The sequence below is a fragment of the Felis catus genome, chromosome X (assembly GCF_018350175.1).
Source record: "Felis catus isolate Fca126 chromosome X, F.catus_Fca126_mat1.0, whole genome shotgun sequence".
Classification (NCBI taxonomy): domain Eukaryota; kingdom Metazoa; phylum Chordata; class Mammalia; order Carnivora; family Felidae; genus Felis; species Felis catus.
Genome location: NC_058386.1, coordinates 81,287,999 through 81,309,702, shown reverse-complemented (window position 1 = coordinate 81,309,702; position 21,704 = coordinate 81,287,999). Strand labels below are relative to the sequence as shown.

Sequence of the window (21,704 nt, the reverse complement as noted above, 5' to 3'; positions counted from 1 at the left end):
CATTCCGTTGGTTGCCTTTTAGTTTTATTGATTGTTTCCTTTGCTGTGCAGAAGCTTTTTATCTTCATGAGGTCCCAATAGTTCATTTTTGCTTTTAATTCCCTTGCCTTTGGGGATATGTCAAGTAAGAAATTGCTGCGGCTGAGGTCAGAGAGGTTGTTTCCTGCTTTCTCCTCTAAGGTTTGGATTGTTTCCTGTCTCACATTCAGGTCCTTTATCCATTTTGAGTTTATTTTTGTGAATGGTGTGAGAAAGTGGTCTAGTTTCATCCTTCTGCATGTTGCTGTCCAGTTCTCCCAGCACCATTTGTTAAGGAGACTTTTTTCCATTGGATATTCTGGTTTTTGTTTTTTGTTTGTTTGTTTGTTTGTTTGTTTTTATGGAGTGCCATTTCTACTTGAAAGAATAGTAGAAAAACTGGTTTTTCAGACTTGGGTATTGGGCAGACATTTTCTTGAAAATGAATGTGTGAACCTTCAAAGTAAACATTGACTGTATTTGTCACCAACAATAATACTTGAGCTTTCAAGCAAAATCAGAATTTTGCAAAACTTGCATCCACAATCATAGCCTAAGGATTTTCTGAAGCAATCTGTGGTGATAATGAAAAAGGCTAAAGGCTTTTTTTCTCCTTGGAGGAGAAATGATGGAGGATCCAGAGCCTAATGTTGATCTTCCTCGGTTTTACTATGACCATTGTAATTCATATAACATCAAACCCATGGCCATTTAATAAAGAATACCATTGCTGTAGTAACAAGGTGACCCTGGGTAAGGCTAGACCCAAGATTGTTTGAGCCCTTAGTAAGGAGTATCTGAAAAGATGTCAATCTGGAACTGTAATGTCTTCTCCTGGGTGAGGTAGAGGTGGTGTTTGAGCTCATATACTGAGGATGGATGCATCAGCATCTCTTGGTTCAATTCCAGCTATTAGGGTAGTCCACCCAGCTTCCTTTACTCTAGCAGTGGAAACTTCAATCCACTTCTGATGAAATGTATTCTGGCACAGAGAAATGTAAATCTGGCCTTATGAATGAGCTAAGAATCACACAATAAGCAAATATTTCATTTCCTGAAGTCTCAGTTTTTGTGTCTTAAATCACATTACATGTGAAAGATCAACAGCATAGCCCAGGTGTGGCTGAGACATAAGAATAGTTATTTGAAAAGATTTAACTTTACAGGAAATGTACTGTTCTATTATTCCTAAAATATGACTGTTGAAACATTCTTTAGACATTCTGTACTATAGTTTTTACTTTTTACATTGTGTGTCCAGGGCATGGGTAAAATGGAACAATTCTTACAACCATGTTTGCACTGAATAGTGCTTCCTTGCTTTAATTTATTGGTCTGGGTAAACAATCGGATTATGAAGTGATCATGTTCTTTTTCTTCAATAATATGAACAGATAAATGCAAAGACTGAGAACACAGGGCTGTTGTTTTACTCGCCAAGCACAAGGCTGAAGTGATACAAACTGCTGCTATTGGAATCCCTAATGCTGCACCTGTTTCCACCTTTCATCAGGTCAGGTTATTCCATTTGCCACTACTTGTAAGATATATCACAGTATATTTCCTTATATTCCTTTTGTGTGCTTAAGCAATGGCTACAGACTAAAAGTAAGTCAGAAATAGGGTAGTAAATAATAGAGTCTCAAAAAAGCATGGGATATTTGGGTTGAAATGGGGAAAGTAAAAATGAGACTACCTTCCACAATCTGGGTTTGAAAACTAATAGCCTACAATTAACTGAGCGCTTTCCCTCTTATAATAGGTCTTACGTGACAAATAGTTGTTCCTATAGAATGACTTCATGGAGAAAAAGAATTAGTTGGTATCAGATATTTGTTTCTAAGGACACTGACCAACTTCCAGTGAAAACAATGAGTAGACTAAATTATGGAATACCTGATTCAATATAAAAGATAAAATAGAGCCTTTATAGAATTCTCATACAAGAATTGTCTTCCACTTAAAGCTGTCAGACCAAGATAATTTGAAGAATGAGTTTAGAAATTGGTCTACTATTTAATTGTAGTATCAGTTGAATTCACCACTTGACCACATTTTTTTTTAATACGAAATTTATTGCCAAATTGGTTGCCATACAACACCCAGTGCTCATCCCAACAGGTGCCCTCCTCAATGCCCATCACCCACTTTCCCCTCCCTCCCACCCCCCATCAACCTTCAGTATTCTCAGTTTTTAAGAGTCTATTATGGTTTGCCTCCCTCCCTCTCTAACTTTTTTTTCCCTTTCCCTCCCCCATGGTCTTCTGTTAAGTTTCTCAGGATCCACATAAGAGTGAAAACATATGGTATCTGTCTTTCTCTCTATGACTTATTTCACTTAGCATAACACTCTCCAGTTCCATCCATGTTGCTACAAAAGGCCATATTTCATTCTTTCTCATTCCATCAACTGATGAATGGATAAAGAAATTGTGGTTTACATACACAATGGAATATCACATTTCTTATTTTTTTCAATATATGAAATTTATTGTCAAATTGGTTTCCATACAACACCCAGTGCTCATCCCAAAAGGTGCCCTCCTCAATACCCATCACCCAACCTTCCCTCCCTCCCACCCCCCATCAACCCTCAGTTTGTTCTCAGTTTTTAAGAGTCTCTTATGCTTTGGCTCTCTCCCACTCTAACCTCTTTTTTTTTTCCTTCCCCTCCCCCATGGGTTTCTGTTAAGTTTCTCAGGATCCACATAAGAGTGAAACCATATGGTATCTGTCTTTCTCTGTATGGCTTATTTCACTTAGCATCACACTCTCCAGTTCCATCCACGTTGCTACAAAGGGCCATATTTCATTCTTTCTCATTGCCACATAGTATTCCATTGTGTATATAAACCACAGTTTCTTTATCCATTCATCAGTTGATGGACATTTAGGCTCTTTCCATAATTTGGCTATTGTTGAGAGTGCTGCTATGGACATTGGGGTACAAGTGGCCCTACTCATCAGCACTCCTGTATCCCTTGGATAAATTCCTAGCAGTGCTACTGCTGGGTCATAGGGTAGGTCTATTTTTAATTTTTTGAGGAACCTCCACACTGCTTTCCAGAGTGGCTGCACCAATTTGCATTCCCACCAACAGTGCAAGAGGGTTCCCGTTTCTCCACATCCTCGCCAGCATCTATAGTCTCCTGATTTGTTCATTTTGGCCACTCTGACTGGCGTGAGGTGATATCCGAGTGTGGTTTTGATTTGTATTTCCCTGATGAGGAGCGACGTTGAACATCTTTTCATGTGCCTGTTGGCCATCCGGATGTCTTCTTTAGAGAAGTGTCTATTCATGTTTTCTGCCCATTTCTTCACTGGATTATTTGTTTTTTGGGTGTGGAGTTTGGTGAGCTCTTTATAGATTTTGGATACTAGCCCTTTGTCTGATATGTCATTTGCGAATATCTTTTCCCATTCCGTTGGTTGCCTTTTAGTTCTGTTGGTTGTTTCCTTTGCTGTGCAGAAGCTTTTTATCTTCATAAGGTCCCAGTAGTTCATTTTTGCTTTTAATTCCCTTGCCTTTGGGGATGTGTCAAGTAAGAAATTGCTGCGGCTGAGGTCAGAGTGGTCTTTTCCTGCTTTCTCCTCTAAGGTTTGGATTGTTTCCTGTCTCACATTCAGGTCCTTTATCCATTTTGAGTTTATTTTTGTGAATGGTGTAAGAAAGTGGTCTAGTTTCAATCTTCTGCATGTTGCTGTCCAGTTCTCCCAGCACCATTTGTTAAAGAGACTGTCTTTTTTCCATTGGATGTTCTTTCCTGCTTTGTCAAAGATTAGTTGGCCATACCTTTGTGGGTCTAGTTCTGGGGTTTCTATTCTATTGCATTGGTCTATGTGTCTGTTTTTGTGCCAATACCATGCTGTCTTGATGATGACAGCTTTGTAGTAGAGGCTAAAGTCTGGGACTGTGATGCCTCCTACTTTGGTCTTCTTCAAAATTACTCTGGCTATTCGGGGCCTTTTGTGGTTCCATATGAATTTGAGGATTGCTTGTTCTAGTTTCGAGAAGAATGCTGGTGCAATTTTGATTGGGATTGCATTGAATGTGTAGATAGCTTTGCGTAGTATTGACATTTTGGCAATATTTATTCTTCCAATCCATGAGCACGGAATGTTTTTCCATTTCTTTATATCTTCTTCAATTTCCTTCATAAGCTTTCTATAGTTTGCAGCATACAGATCCTTTACATCTTTGGTTAGATTTATTCCTAGGTATTTTATGCTTCTTGGTGCAATTGTGAATGGCATAAGTTTCTTTATTTGTCTTTCTGTTGCTTCATTATTAGTGTATAAGAATGCAACTGATTTCTGTACACTGATTTTGTATCCTGCAACTTTGCTAAATTCATGTGTCAGTTCTAGCAGGCTTTTGGTGGAGTCTATTGGATTTTCCATGTATAGTATCATGTCATCTGCAAAAAGTGAAAGCTGGACTTCATCTTTGCCAATTTGGATGCCTTTGATTTCCTTTTGTTGTCTGATTGCTGATGCTATAACTTCCAACACTATGTGAACAACAGCGTTGAGAGTGGACATCCCTGTCGTGTTCCTGATCTCAGGGAGAAACCTCTCAGTTTTTCCCCATTGAGGATGATGTTAGCTGTGGGCTTTTCATAAATGGCTTTTATGATCTTTAAGTACATTCCTTCTGTCCCAACTTTCTCGAGGGTTTTTATTAAGAAAGGTTGCTGAATTTTGTCAAATGCCTTTTCTGCATCGATTGACAGGATCATATGGTTCTTCTCTTTTCTTTTGTTAATGTGATATATCACGTTGATTGATTTGCGAATGTTGAACCAGCCCTGCATCCCAAGAATGAATCCCACTTGATCATGGTGAATAATTCTTTTTATATGCTGTTGAATTCGATTTGCTAGTATCTTATTGAGAATTTTTACACCCATATTCATCAGGGATATTGGCCTGTAGTTGTCTTTTTTTGCTGGGTCTCTGTCTGGTTTAGGAATCAAAGTAATACTGGCTTCATAGAATGAGTCTGGAAGTTTTCCTTCCCTTTCTGGAATACCACATTTCTTTAGTGAAACTGGGAACACTGGTAATCAAAATAGGTGATATGGGAAATCCTGAGTCTTTCTGGGCCTTTAAAAAATAGTTCGCACTATGACCTGCTGATAAGGAAAATAAATAACAATTTGTCTCATATGCTCTCTTTGAGAGTCATACTTCAAAATATAAAAACACCTTAGGTCTGGTGGTGATACTGCAATATCAGAACAAAAAAGAAAATTATAGGTTTTCAGGGTGCCTAAGAACATAAATTTATATCAGTCCATATTAATTGTAATTGAGCTGTCACCTACTATTTATATACTGTACTGATTAGCTCTAGACTTAAGTTAGATATGAAAAATAAAATTTCAGAAGAGACTACTAAAATAATAGAATGTATGATGTCTAAGGCAGTAAAGAAAAAATGTACTAACAAAAAAAAATCCAAAAGAAGGTAAGAAATGAGAAAAGTAGAGCCTCAAAAACACAATACAAATAGAAAGCACAATAGTTCACATGCATTAGTATTCATAATAAGTGAAAATGGGCTAAACTTAGTAGTTAAAAGATATTGTCATATTTTTTAAATCCAGCCACATGCTAAGGAATAAGTATGCAGAAACTTGGAAAGTAAAATATGTGAAAATATACCATATAAGCACTACCCAAAAGGAAGTTGGCAAAGCCAAATTAATATCAGACAAAATATATTTTAAGACAAAAAACATTATTAAAGATAAAAATAGGTGAATGGTTAAATAAATTGTACATCTATATCATTAAATACTATTTGCTAATGAAAAGGATGAACTATTGATACACACAACAACTTGAATGAATCTCAAGGGCATTATACTGAGTAGGAAAGAGAAAAAAGCCAATCTCAAAATGCCACATACCGTATGATTCCATTTATATAACATTCTTGAAATGAAAAAATTATAGAGATGGAGAACAGATTAGTGGTTGCTAGGCATTAGGGATGGTCGGGTGGAGAATGTGTGTGACTAGAAAGAGGTAGCACAAAGGAGATCTTTGCCGTGATAGAACAATTCTGTATCTTGATTGCAGTGGTGTGATAAAATAGTGTAAAACTATGTACACAGTGTACTAATGTCAGTTTCCTAACTTTGTTATTACACTATAGTTATGTAAGGTGTAATCATTGGGGGAAACTGAATTGTATGGAAGACGTCTCTGTACTATCTTTGCAACTCCTTGTAAATCTATTATTATTTAAAGATAAAGGTTTTGTTGAATGATAATAAAAGGTTCAAATCACAAAAAAAAAATAATTCTAAATGCATGGGAATTACCCTATGACCCAGCAATAGCACTGCTAGGAATTTACCCAAGGGATACAGGAGTACTGATGCATAGGGGCACTTGTACCCCAGTGTTTATAGCAGCACTCTCAACAATAGCCAAATTATGGAAAGAGCCTAAATGTCCATCAACTGATGAATGGATAAAGAAATTGTGGTTTATATACACAATGGAATACTACGTGGCAATGAGAAAGAATGAAATATGGCCTTTTGTAGCAATGTGGATGGAACTGGAGAGTGTGATGCTAAGTGAAATAAGCCATACAGAGAAAGACAGATACCATATGGTTTCACTCTTATGTGGATCCTGAGAAACTTAACAGAAACCCATGGGGGAGGGGAAGGAAAAAAAAAAGAGGTTAGAGTGGGAGAGAGCCAAAGCATAGGAGACTGTTAAAAACTGAGAACAAACTGAGGGTTGATGGGGGGTGGGAGGGAGGGAAGGTTGGGTGATGGGTATTGAGGAGGGCACCTTTTGGGATGAGCACTGGGTGTTGTATGGAAACCAATTTGACAATAAATTTCATATAATGAAAAATAAATAAATAAATAAATGCATGGGAATTTAATAAGGTAACCTCAAAATATATAAAGAAAAATGTTATGGAACTATAAAAAGAAATGAACAAACCAACAATCACATGAGAAAATTCAACATACTTCTGTAAAGTATTCAAAAGACAAGGAGAACAAAAAATAGTAAAGATATAGAATAGTGAACAATGCAATCAACAGGCTGATTTAATGGACATATACAGAATCCTGCCCCAATAATAGGAGAATACACTTTCTTCTTAAGCTACATAGAAAATTTACAATAATTAATCATGTACTTGACCATAAAGCAAGTCTCAACAAATTTCTAAGAATCACTATCATAAAGATCATCTTATCTGACCAAATGAAAATAGGATAGAAAACAATAACAAGATAAGATTTTTAAAAATCCCATGTGTTTGGGGTTTTTAAAACATGCTTCTAAGTAATTCATATTTTTAAAAAGGAAACATAATGGAAAATTTTAAATACTGAAAACTGAGTAATAATTAAAATACTGAATATCAAATTTGTAGAATTCAGTAAAAATAATATTTCAAGGTGAATTTATGTTCTTAAATTTTTATGGTATACAATATTTTTCATATAGGTAAATCTACAGAGACAGAGAGTAGAATTGTGGTTGATGAAGGCTGAAGGGGAAGTAAAGGAGAGATGGAGAGTGACAGCTAATGGGTTCAAGGTTTTGGGGGGAGGTGATAAAAATGTTTTAAAATTTATCATGGTGATGGTTGCACATCCCTGTGAATATACTAAGAAATGTTGAATTGTACACATTAAAAAGTGAACTGTTTAGTATGTGAATTATCTCTCAAAGAAGCTGTTATTATTTTAAAATGTTATGTTAGACTAAAAAAACAACAAAAATCAATAAGCTAGGTATCCAAATTAAGTTAGAAAAAGACTAAGAGAATAAATGTAAAGACAGAAGAATGAAAAAGACAAGAGCAAAAGATAGATCAAATAAAAAGCAAAAATACATTAGACAGTATTACCAGAGACAAAAGTTCTTCCTTTTAATGGTATAATAAAAAAGGCAAATCTTTGGTGAGAGTAGTCAAGAAAAAATATAAATAAACTATTAGCAATGAACAAAAAGACATAATATTGCAAAAGCAGAGATTTTTAAAGATAATATTATGACTAACTTTATGATAATAAATTTGAAAACAGGGACGAATTTGATGAATTCCTTGAAAAATAGAACTTACCAAAACTGACTCAAAAAGAAAAAGCCAAAGATTCCTATAACCACTGTGGAAACAAATACGTAGGTTAAAAGTCCCTCTGCCCCTCAAAACAAGCCCATATATAATTGATAATTCAAGTCTTATACAAACTCTTCCAGAGAACAGAAAGAAGTAATACTGTCCAATATATTCTACAAGACTAGTATTAACCTTTATATCAAAATCATAAAAAGTCAGTATGAAAAAGGAAAATTGTACATGTCTCACTTATAAACATATATGTGGAAATTTACAACAAAATACAAGCAAGTAGAATCCAGCAATGTACAAAAATATATCACGATCAATATTGGAAAGCAAAATTGGCTTAAGGTTAAAAAAAATCTATCAAAGCTTAATTGACACAGTCTAACATTTATATGAAGGTATTCACCTTAAAAGAGTTATGTCAATTTTGAGAAATAAGGATTAAGAGGAGATACTTATTCAACCAGATAGTAAGATATACTACAAAACCATATAGATTAGTCAAGGTAACAAAAGGCTATGCTGCATTAACAAAGGAACCCCAGAATCTCAGTGAAATAAATAAATGTTTATTTCTTGTTTACATAAAATTTAATAAGGTTTGAGCAACTCTCCAGTCTTCCATGCAGTTACTCACTGATCCAAGGTTTCTTCCATCTTTTGGCTCCTCCATCTTAATACATGGTCTTTTTTACAGGTGTTTAAACTACCTTGGCCCAGAAGTCATTTACATTGCTTTTGTTTATAGTACCTTGTCTGAGTCTGGTCACGTGGTCCCAATCCAAGCGCAAGGCAGGCTGGGAAAGTAGGGAAGTACAAAGATCATTTGGTCAGTATTAGCTGTCCCCGCCATATCACAGTAATAAAAGCAATATGGAAGAGATAAATAGATAAATGAAAAGACATAGAGACAGATGTAAGTAAATATAGAAACCTAATATAGTATAAAATTGGCACCACAAATCAATGGAGAAAGGACGAAGAGTTTAGTACATTATATTGGGAAGACTGGCTCACTATTTGAAGAAAAATAAAACTGGACTCCTGACTAGCACCAAATATAAATCTGGACACCAGAGGATGAAAGAACTAAATATGAAAGTTAAAATTATGAAGCTAACAGAAGATAATAGAGAAGCATATCTTTGTGGCCTCGAATTGGATAACAGTGTCTTAAACAGAACCTGGGAACTATATACCATATGGCAAAAAAGATTAATAGATTTGATTACATTAAAATGAGAATTTCAATAAAGGACACTATGAACAATGTTAATAGATAACAGATGAAAAAAAAACATATTTGCAATATGTTAAACTAACAGAGAATTAGTATCCAGCATACATAAAGTACTCCTGCAAATCCAAACGAAAAGGACAGGAACACACCACCCTAAATTTGCAAAATATATAAAAAGTACAATCAGATAAGAGGAAAACCAAAATACTTAGAAATACACGGAGGGGTGCTTGGGTGACTCGGTTAAGGGTCTGACTCTTGATTTAGGCTCAGGTCATGATCTCAGGGTTGATGAGATTGAGCCCTGACTTGGGCTCTGCACTAACGTTGTGGAGCCTGCTTGAGATTTTCTCTTTCTCCCTCTCTCTCTGCCCCTTCACTGCTTGCTCTGTCCCTTTCTCAAAATAAATAAATAAACATTAAAAAAAAATACATGAAGAGATGTTCAAACTCATTATTAATCAGATAATTGCTGATTACAATACAATTAGAAATGTATTTACACCTATTTGGCTGGCAATTAGAAAGCTGAGACATACCAATTGTTAGTAAGTGTCCACAAATATAGGAACTTCAACACATACAGCTGATTAGATTTTAGACTGGAGCTGCTAATCCAAAAAACAGTCTGGCAGTACTTAATTAAAATAATTATATATATTTCCTATGGCCCAAAACTCCATTTATTTTACATATATTCCAGAACAAATCTCACATAGGCATGTAAGGGAACATGTATGATGACATTCATTACAGCGTTTGAGGTAGTAGGAAATCGGAAGCAGTCTAGATTTTGTTTCTAGGAAACTGAAGTAGATTAGAGTAGATGAACACTGTGGTATATCAAACAACAATTAAAAACTCCAGATTAGGGACACCTGGATGACTCAGTCGGTTAAGTGTCTGACTTGGGCTCAGGTCATGATTTCATGGTTTGTGAGTTCGAGCCATTTCAGGCTCAGTGATGTCAACTCAGGTCCTCTGCCCCCCTGTTTCTCTGCCCCTCCCCCGCTCACTCTGTCAGAAATGAATAAACATTAAAAAGAAAAAGACTACAGATTAGATGTACACAGAGTAACATGTAACATATTTTCTAAAATACTGCTGAGTGGGGAAAAGAAACAATGAGAACCACAGTACCATACCGTTATCTAAATTAAAATATCAGAGTCAATCTCCTGAGCAGATGGGGACAGGCCCTGAGCTGGGGTGGCATGTATCCCAAAGGGACCTGGGCCATGCAGGGGAGAGTGACCTCCTGTGCTCCTGATGACCATCCCTCCTTGGCAGTGATGGGGTCCAGACCCATACCCCATCTCTCCTCTCTGTTTTACATGAACATGAGGAGCAGCAGGTTTTTTTATTTATTTGGTCCAAAATCACATGTAGGATTTGGGAATGTGGATTTTTAAACAATTTGTTTTCTTTGGTTTAATGGAGGATATACAGACCAACCAGAACCAAGTGCCAAGAGGGCAGGAAATGGTCTGGTGGTGCCGCCTGGTCTGCATGCTTGTGTACAGCTTGGGCTGGACTGTGCAGCTGGTGGTCATGGGCAGAGTTAGGGGGTGATCTTTGCTCAGCTGATAACTGCCATGCACTGTACCACACATGTCCCCAGAGCCTTCTGGAACCATACACATTCAGGGCATTTCTCCCTCCAACCAGGGCTTGTCTCCCAACTGACTGGCCTAGTCTCCTCCAGGTATGGTTCCCACCTCCAGGGTCCCCCTCCCAGCCTGAGTCCTGCCTCCAAAATCTGGAAGAAGCCCCCTATAGGGTCTGGCTGAGCTCCCACCTTTTCCCTCCCTGGTCCCTTTCCTTTCCTGTCCAACCCCCAGTTGGGGTTGCTGCCTGGACTAACCACGTGTGGAGCCAGGACATCCTAGTAGGCAGCCTTTGTCGCCTGCTGCCCCAGGGGTGCTCTAACAGCTCTCCTTCTCCCCGGATCAGCCCTGGCTCCCTGCCTCCCCTCAGCCTGCCATGGGGACCCATCAGCCTGGCCCCACTCCGTGGAACCCAAAGTCTTATTGTAGATAACTCCAGGTGACATTTCTATATTTATAGCAGTGTTTAAACCCCACGTGTTTTACACAGAGAACCACTCTCTCCAACCCCTGACCTTTTCCCACCCAACAAAAGGTTTTCAGAATCCTTAAGTTTTCTGGGGCAGGTGGAAACAGGATCATGGATTGTGTGTCGGCTGCAGCAATGATTACAATAAGCAGCAATGGGGAGGAAACACAACATTTTTTAAAAAATCATTTTTAAAAAAGATTTATAAAACAATTTTTTAAGATGTTTGTGATTTGCTGACCTTGCTGTAGATGCCATGTTACCAATGATTTCCTGTGGTGGGGGCTTGTCATTGTTTACTCATTTATTTACCAACTTCTGGCCTAAGCATGACAGTGGGCACTATACCTCTGCCCCAAGTTCTGGCAGGGCTCAGCACTCAAGCTCTGTGATATAATTTGGCAGGGACCTGTTCCTTACACATTTACAGTTACCTCATTTTTCCCATGTATGTATTTGAGATAATGTTAATATACAAAGAAAAAATGATTCTTAAAGCTTAAGTGTGTTTTTTTTCCATTCTGTGGGATTCACATTAGCTTATAGCATTTAACATAACTAGTATGTTGTATTTTATATGTGTATTTACTGATTGACATTTTGACAGATTTTTACTTTTTAAAAGTGAAAGTTGCTAGTTCTGCTTGACCAAGTAGTACAATCATAATTTTTTATATATTGTTGCTAATTTCAGAGGGATATTCACTAATAAATGTATTATGCATAGCAAGTATTCCCCCCAAAATAAAAGTAAATAAAAATTCATGCATATAAAATAATTTGAGTTTTAAAAGAAGTCAAACAAAAATATGCACATCAAATATATTAGGTCAGTAGTCTCCAGAGTGGAGGATGGAAGTGAGGAATAGAGATAAAAGGAAACAAAGTAGTAAATGAATGAATAAAGAGGGAAAGATTTTGATTAGACCAATGCAAATAGCATGGTATGAAGGAAGGAATATAGGAATATAGTTAGTATAATCCTCATCATCTGAAGTCTAAAAAAATAAATAAGGAAAGAAATCCATTAATGTCATAGTAGCTTAAAAAGCTACAACTGTTGTAACAAAAGACTCAATAGTATGCCTTTTTAGAAAATTATTTCCCACTCACAAAAGAGTCTCAAGTTAATGTTCCAGATCAGTAGTGAGTTTTTGCTGCAAATGCCTATTCAGGGTCCCAGGCTCATTCCATCTTATTATACTCCACTCTCTACTAGGTACTCAGCATTCTCTCCATTCATCTGGTAGATAGGAAAAAAACAGCACAGAACAGGCATGCAGTTTTATGAGAGAAAATTTGGAAATGACATACATCACTTCTGCAACTCATTGGTCTAAACTCAGTCTTATGGCCACATTCATTCATAAGGGACAACTGATCATTGTCATCTAGTTGGGTGCCCAGGAGGAAGCAGACAGCATGGTTATAGGGGAGCACTAACAAACCCTTGCCACAATGGATAAGAGCTTTGTAAAAGGAATTATAAAATGTCATTAAAAGATATTAGTCATTCAGGATGATGGTTACATTGCCTGCTTTTCCTGACTCTGGGTAACTTTCTTTCAAATGTCTTCAGACTCATTGATACCTTTCTCAGGGCTAGTCTGATCCCCAGGCCCCTCCCTCAACCTTCAACTTTACAGGAAGTAATATTTTCCATTTCCTCAGCCACCATGTCCATCCACTAAAATGGGAATGTGGGTGGGCAGGAATTGGGATTAGAGAGTGGGCAAGAGGTCAGCAGTAGAGACAGGGAGTAAACATGAGATTTTTATTTCCTCATATTTTCCAGTACTATTGCAGCCTTTAAAAATAAGCACCAACATGCAATCATTTTCACCATCAGAAAAAAGGCAATGAAATTATTTTCACTGAAAAATCAACAAGAAATCAATATGAAGAAAAATCTGTCATGAAAATATTTTCCAGCCTAAGAGGGAGGCATAGTCCAACTAATATTACTAATATATACCAACTAATATATAAAAATTGTATAATTTTTCTATATAAGAAGTGTTAATAAACATGCTAAGATATTTAATAAGTTTTTAGACTGAATCCTTCTGAACAACGAGATTCAGCTCTGGGCAAAGGGAAGAGCTGTGAGACTGAGACAGCTCAGAGTGTGGAGTGTGAGGGATGCAGAGATGGTTTGATCCTTCCTGTCCCGTCAAGAGTGAGAGAAGGTGCTGTCCCCTGGCCCCTTCCTATATTCCAGAGCCTATCATTATTTGCATTCAGGTAACTGACTCTGCTGCTGGCTCCAAGGAATTACATGAACAAGTGATGAAGGTGGTGACCTAAGTAAATGCCTTTTGACCCTCTCCATCCCTCTCCCAGATTCCGATAGAGATAATTCAGTCCCAGCATAGATGGGTGCATTATTCCTACCAATGGAAACCAGAATGAGATTCCTCCTATGCCTTTACAGCTGAGGGTTTCCATGAAGCCTAAAGAAGTGATTGCTGTGGGGCAATCCCCAAAAACCCACTTGTTCTCAGTCCTTATTCATGATACCTAAGTAGAAGCTGCCTTGAATCATTTCTTCTGCCTCCCACCTAGCCTGAGGAGTGCAGTCTGGCAGGTCTTTCATCCCCAAACTCCAGAGAACCCAGGAGGAGCCTAGCCGTGCTGCAAGTTTTCTGCCTGCCAGTCCACCTCCTACCTGGTGGCCCCTAAGCCAGGCTTAAGCTAGTATCCAAGGAATTCTCACCCACTGACCATACTGATTAACCTAGATAGACCAAGTGTTCTTAGCCAAGTAAAAGCACCCGGAAAGTGTATGCAAGATTGTGTGTTGGGAGTGAAAGGAGGGTGTATGTGGATTTTTCAGGAGAGAGAATATAATTACCAACACATTGTTAATGGTAAGTATGACCCTCAAAGGTATTAGGAATCAAAATAAATAGAAGGTATGTTTATATTTTTTTCTAAATGGGATGATTTTTACTTTCTTTTAATAATGAAATTAATACAGTAATTGTGAAAAGATTCCAAAATGCAGAAATGTATTCATTTATTCATTTAATAAGTCTTTATTTAGTGCCTATACAAGTTACTGAGAATACAATGGTAAGAAAAACAGACTAGGCCTTTGCACTCATGAAGCTCACAGACTAGTGGAGGATATACATAAACCAAGTAATCACACAAGTGTATGTATAATTATAATTTCATAGAAGTACAGAGAAGGAATAGAACACAGACATAGAAAAGTATACACCAGGGGCACCTGGGTGGCTCAGTCAGTTAAGTGTCTGACTTTGGCTCAGGTCATAATTTTGTGGTTTGTGGGTTTGAGCCCCGCATCAGACTCTGGGTTGACAGCTCAGAGCCTGGAGCCTGCTTCAGATTCTATCTCCATCTCTCTCTGCCCCTTCACCACTCGCACTCTGTCTCTCTCTCTTAAATATAAATAAAACATTAAAAAATTAAAAAAATAAAATAAAAGTACATACCAGAAGATCAAGACACACTCTGAGGCAGTAGATATGGGAAAAATTCCCTAAGGAAGGGAATTTGAGTTGAAATAAGAAAAGTATAGTCAACTAGGCAAAAAAGACAATATAAATGTCTTGTAATCTCACTGCTACAGAATACCATAGCTAACACATTGTGGTATATCCTTCTAGCTATTTTATTATTCATATACAAATCTGTATGTACATATATGTGCATATATTTTTATGTAATTGTGATAAAGCCTAGTCTACAAATTCAAGTATTTAAGACATCCGACTTTTATTTTCTATAGCAATACTCATAATTTCATTTTTGTCTTCTCACTACATGGGGGTGACCAAAATGGTATCAGTTCAAGATCTGCTATTTCCTCTATGGTTGTGTCTAAGTTCAAGGATACTTATAGAGTGCCTTAGAATTATTGAAAGGAAAGACACCATGTGGTTCTGGTGTCATCTACAAAATTTACCATTCTCATTCCTTCCTTGTGGCCCCTTTGGACATGATGGCTGTCTATTTGCTTCTGTGCCATCCTTGATTGATCAAGACTTTCTCTGCTGCTTCCTACCTTTGCTATGCTGGGATATAAAAAGCTTGATAAGACCCTATACTATCTGGATTGAAGTAATATAAAGCAGCCACCTCCACCACCACCCCAGATGTCTCTTAAGAGACATGACCATAAGTCATATATACAATTCAATCCAACAAACCTATTTTAGAAGCTTCCAGTCAATGGCAGACTGAACTGACTCAGAAAACTTCCCTCTTCCCACTTGAAACTCACAGAAATAATAGAATATGCATCCCCTCTAAAAATAGTAATATAGTCAAGCTCATAATCATGAAACAGAAATCCCCAAGAATCAGAAATAACTAACAACATTGAGCGGGAGATGAAGACAAACAGATGGATATTGGTTTGAAGGGCTGGGAACCAGGATTTTAATTCCGCATAATGACAGAAGACAATGCTTCTAGGCAGTGGAAGGTAGGAAGCTGGTACTGAGCTACTGTCTAAACCCAGACCCCACAGAAGCACAACCAGTACATGAAAATGATGACTAAAAAACCTTTCCTCACAGCAAAAATATGGCTTTGCTTATCTTTTATGTGAGGGTGTTGGTAGATAAAGAGCCCCCTGGGAGCAATCAGAACCTAGGCCAACTCCACCCATCAGTATGGGACTGAATTCAGTTCCTACATTTTAGATAACCCAAAGGATACAAACCAACAAAAAAATAATCTGGAACTGGTGAAATGTGTATGGCACTGGCAGAGGTTAAACTCAAAAGCAAAGAGATAATTAAGACATCAAAACAGAGATCTCAAAAAATTACCTGAAATGAGCCCCAAAAGATGAAATGGTACAAAATATAAATGAGACGTTAGACTACATGGCAGAAAGAATGTAAAGTATTCAAATATGTCTAGAATAATTTCCAAAAAGAGAAACTAGAGACAATGAGGAAAAGGCAGTCTTTGAAGAGACTGTGGCACAACTGAAGTAAGACATGAATACTCATATTGAACACACTGAGTCTTCAGCAGGCTGAATACAAATAAAACTGTAACCAGGTACATCTTTGTCCAGAGCACCAACTATACCTAGTATGATATTTTCATGTGTTTGGGCCTTGGGAAATCACAAATCCCTTCCATAAACCTTTCTTGAAAAGAGGAATGAGGAAAATGGAAAAGTAAGAAATATTGTGTAAGAGAAAAACAAGAACATAAGTTTATATCTGAAACATAATCTATCATATATGCATACATGTAAAATGTATATATTTATAATCTCCAGTGAAATATTAAATCTCTGCTTTGAAAATAAATAAGAAACCATCTTCAAGGAAAGGGAGAAATGGCACTCTTTTTCCAGGATTTCAGTAAGTGAGCACTTGGAAATGTTCAATAGTTTTCAGTATCTGTCACCTCATCCCTTAGCAAATAATTGTATTATTTTCTTCTTTCTTACTCTTCAGAGGTTTCCCTTGGAGACATAAGCAAGATGAGCCCATTGGGAAACGGTATCAGCTATTGGTCAATCCATGGTCTCTATGAAACTTATTTGCTTGCAGTCTGTTTTCTCCTAGACACTAAATTCTGAGCCCAGCTCTTTTAAAGTACAGCTAATCAAAGCACAATACAATAGTTGTATTTTAGTGTACTAATAGAACACTGTGTTAATTTGATACATTGCAAATGTGCAAGGGATTGGGTAGACAGAGTAAGAGAACAGATAAATTATGGGTAACAGTCTAAAGATACTTTATGAAAAATATTCAATCTACTATTAGGTAGGCATCACTAGGTATGTCTAAGAAACAGTGTTTGAAGAAAATGTGACTATGGTGAAGAATAAACACAGAATCATAAAATTGATTTCAATAAAATTTCAGTCATATCTCAGTCCTGCCTCCAAGGGATAGCTCCCAGAAGACCTTTCTTGGAGTTTTTCATTCTCCAAATTTCTCCAGTCCCTTGTATTACTTCCATAAGTGACTATTCATATCCATTGTCTGTGCACTGCAAAATTTAAAATATGTCCCACCGAAATAGAACTATTGAAGGAGTCAGAGATAATCTTTAGCAAAATAAATAATAACAGCACTGAAAGGATTATAATTAAAGCAAGAAAAATAATTTCTGGGATTAAAAAGCAAAATTTTCAGATGCCTGGGTGGCTCAGTCAGTTAAGCATCTGACTCTTGATTTCAGCTCAGGTCATGTCCTCACAGCTCATGAGATCAAGCCCCATGTCTGGCTTCACACTGGCAGGGTGGAGTCTGCTTGGGATTCTCGCTCCCTCTCTCTCTGCCCCTCCCCTGCTTGCACACACATGCTCTAGCTCTTTCACTCTCTCTCTCAAAATAAATAAATAAATAAATAAATAAATATTTTTTAAAAATTTGAACACTACTTTCAAGTTTAAAAACTCAGATTAAATGAAGGAGGAAATATATTTTAAAAATGAGACAATTTATAAGCACACCCTCTTATCTTAACAAAATAAAATCAGAAATAAATAATAAAAGATCACCATAAAATGTAACTGCCTGATTATATAGTTCTCTAAAATAACTAGTGGGTCAAAGCAGAAAGTAAAACTAAAGTTGTAAGCTATATGGAAAGCAAAGAATACATCATATCAAAGCCTATGGAGCATGACTAAAGCCGTACTCCATGAAAAATAAAGTCTTAATTACCATTATGATTCAAGAAGACCATATAAAGGGAAATAAGCACTCTTCTTGAAGAATTACATAAAGATAAATACAACAAAACATATCCAAAACTACAAGAAATTATAAAAGTTAAAGATAAAAATATGACCAAGATAAACAATTGTAAAAGTGAAAAATCCAAAACTGACTCTTTGAAAAGACCAATAAAATAGACTCTTCATGAGTACAACTAAGTGAAAACAGAGGGGAAGCAAAAGTATACACATTATGAAGAATAATGGGTTTAACTATATAAATGTGATTAAAAATTATAATTTTACATACATATCTGACATCAAATTAAAAACTCTAGAGATAATGGGTGATTTCCTAATAGAAATTACCAACATTAACTCAAGAAACAGAGGATTTGAGTACAGAAATTACTAGAGATTGGAAATGTGATTATAGATCTACCACTAAAAAAGTAACCAGAATCAAATGATTTCACAGTTCAGTTCTATCTAACCTTTAAAGAGATAATATCCATGTTACTCAATCTCTACTAGAAAAGAATAAAAAAATTGAAAATTCACTAAAGAATTTTATAAAGCTAGCAACCCTAAAACCAAAATCTGTTAAAAATAGTACATAAAAGAGAATTATAAAAAATACTAATAATAAATATGAAATCAAAATATTAACAAATTATAAAACATATAAACAAATAGAGCCCAGAAGGTTGGCAAGAAAAAGCTATATCATGATTTAATAGGGATTGATCCACAAAGGCAAAAATGTCAAAATTAAGAATTCTACCAATATAATTAATTTCATAAAAATATTAAAGGAGAGGGGCGCCTGGGTGGCGCAGTCAGTTAAGCGTCCGACTTGAGCCAGGTCACAATCTCGCCGTCTGTGAGTTCGAGCCCCGCGTCAGGCTCTGGGCTGATGGCTCAGAGCCTGGAGCTTGTTTCCAATTCTGTGTCTCCCTCTCTCTCTGCCCCTCCCCCGTTCATGCTCTGTCTCTCTCTGTCCCAAAAATAAATAAAAACGTTGAAAAAAAAATTTTTAAATATTAAAGGAGAAAAAGTATGCTTCTTTCAATAGATATTGAAAAGTGATTGGGGAAAAAATCAGCATATACTCCTAATGGATACCAACAGGAACAGAAGGGAATAACTTAAATATTAAAAGCGCTTTTTACCAACAATCAATAGTAATCCTCATTCTAAACATGAAATGTCAGAGTCATTTCCACTAAATGGGAATAAATCAAGGTTATCCACAATCTTTATTTTTATTCAACAGTATCTTTGGAGATTAAAGCTACTGCAATAAGATAAGAAAATAAATAATTAGTATAAAATTGGGAAAGTTAAAACTAATTTCAATTTACAATAGATATGATTGTGTTTGTCTAAAACACAAAGGACTATTTAAAAAGTACAAAGTTAATAAGCACATTTGAAGAAGTGGTGCAACATAAGATAATACAAAAAAAATAGCTTTCATCTATTCCAGCAAATTTTCAGGGAGTATGACGAGACCATGTGCTAAAATTATTTTCTTATTTCTTTTGCTTAAAAGGATATATTGTTGGTGAAAGGAGTAACATCTATTAAATTCATCCACAGAAGGTTTTCATCAATTGCTACTTCAGCCAACTGTGTTGGTGTCAATGTCCCACTGGTATCTACTTCATTTTTTATTACATTTTTTATTTGTACTCAAGTGTGTTTTATAAACGTAAATCTCTATCTATTCCAGATTTTATAAGAATATTACTTTATCTTGTTAGTGTCCACCAAAATGTCTTAATTCATAGTGTTCAAGCTCTCTAGATCTAACAGTTCGTTCCATGTTTCAAAAAGATCAGTTTCTTATCTTTGGTTCCAAGGTAAATATAACAATATATAACAACTCTCCTCCTTGGAAGATTGAATTAGCTAGCATATTTTCAAATTATCAGATACACTGATTAGTTCATCCACTGTCATGTGTCCCAAGACAATATTAAGATTGCTTTGAGTGAAGTGTTGTCATACTCACAAAGTCATCTGCTAGACTGCCTTTTACAAATTCTTATGGCATGCTCATACCCCAAAGCACACTGTATTTATCTTTCTGGTGTTTTAAATGTCTTCATAATAGACCCATAACACAATGAATTACTAATTTCACAACCCAGTACTATTAACTTCATCTTTAATAAAAGCGGCTCTCTAATACAGGAATTCACCAACTGTCCTCGGTATATCATACTTCAAAGATAGCAAAAAGAACAATAATGTTTCCATTTACAGAGAACAATAACATTTTGTACATAGCCTATGACTGATAACATATGAAAAATTCTGCCAAAAAGTGGAGGAGACTATGGCATATTCAATGTCTGGGGCTGGGAAAAAGAAGTAAAATTACTTCTCTATTTCATACCACTCATAAAAGTACATACCAGAAAGATTAAACACACACACACACACACACACACACACACACACACACACACAATTTTTTTAAGTTTGAAGAAAATATAAAAAAATTATTTTAAAACTGTGGGGTGAGAAAAGTCTGCCTCAGCATGATCCCAAAACTAGAGACCCTAAAGGGAAAGGTTGAGTGATAGGACTACCTAAAAATGTAGATCATCTACACAGAAGGACATGAACAAAGTTAAATGAAGTAAGAGATGCATGGAAAGATACACATGATTTGTTTTAAGTGAAATAAAAGTTGCAAAACAGAACAATGGACGATCAGTTAATTTTCTGTTAAAAATGTGAATACATATATCATTTATGTTTCTATATGCATAAAACATATTAGACTTGTAATAGTAGCTAACTGTAATGATGGGTAAGAAAAAGGCAGTTTTATGTTTCACTTTATATGTTTATCTGTTTTAATTTTTAATAAGCATGAGTTATTTCTATGGTTTAATAAAATAAAATAAAGAAGATTAAAAATGAGTTCATTGTGAAAAATAACTTCTCAGAGTTCTGATAATTCGCAAATCTGTCTCAAAGTGGTAGTCAAATGCCCAGTTGGATGCATAATGTTGTCCACCAATGCAAAGTCTATACTATGGCCTTCTTCCCCAGACACTAATTTTCTCTGGGTTGAAACAAATCTGGGACATCTATTAGTAGTTTAAGAACAGCTTAAAAACATCGGGGCGCCTGGGTGGCGCAGTCGGTTAAGCGTCCGACTTCAGCCAGGTCACGATCTCGCGGTCCGTGAGTTTGAGCCCCGTGTCAGGCTCTGGGCTGATGGCTTGGATCCTGGAGCCTGTTTCTGATTCTGTGTCTCCCTCTCTCTCTGCCCCTCCCCCGTTCATTCTCTGTCTCTCTCTCTCTGTCCCAAAAATAAATAAACGTTGAAAAAAAATTTTTTAAAAAGAACAGCTTAAAAACATTCCAGGGTGTTATTAACATCTTAATACTTCCCCAATTATAAACATATCCACCTAAACAAACATAATCGTATATGTGATATACATTTATAGACATTCAAAGTTATGATATTCATGAATAAGGATTTAAGCTTTATATTGGAAGAAAATCAAACAGAATTTATTGAATTTTCACAGATGACATGGTACAATTTAACAATTCCA

At 36.2% G+C, this 21,704-nt stretch overlaps 1 long non-coding RNA gene across 1 annotated transcript; it reads left to right on the top strand.

Annotated features, from left to right (window-relative positions):
• Positions 1-335: 335 nt before the first annotated feature.
• Positions 336-21,057, top strand: LOC111558704. Its single transcript, XR_002739802.2, has 2 exons — positions 336-1,531; positions 19,676-21,057. It is a non-coding gene; the product is annotated as an uncharacterized LOC111558704 (long non-coding RNA).
• Positions 21,058-21,704: the final 647 nt, after the last annotated feature.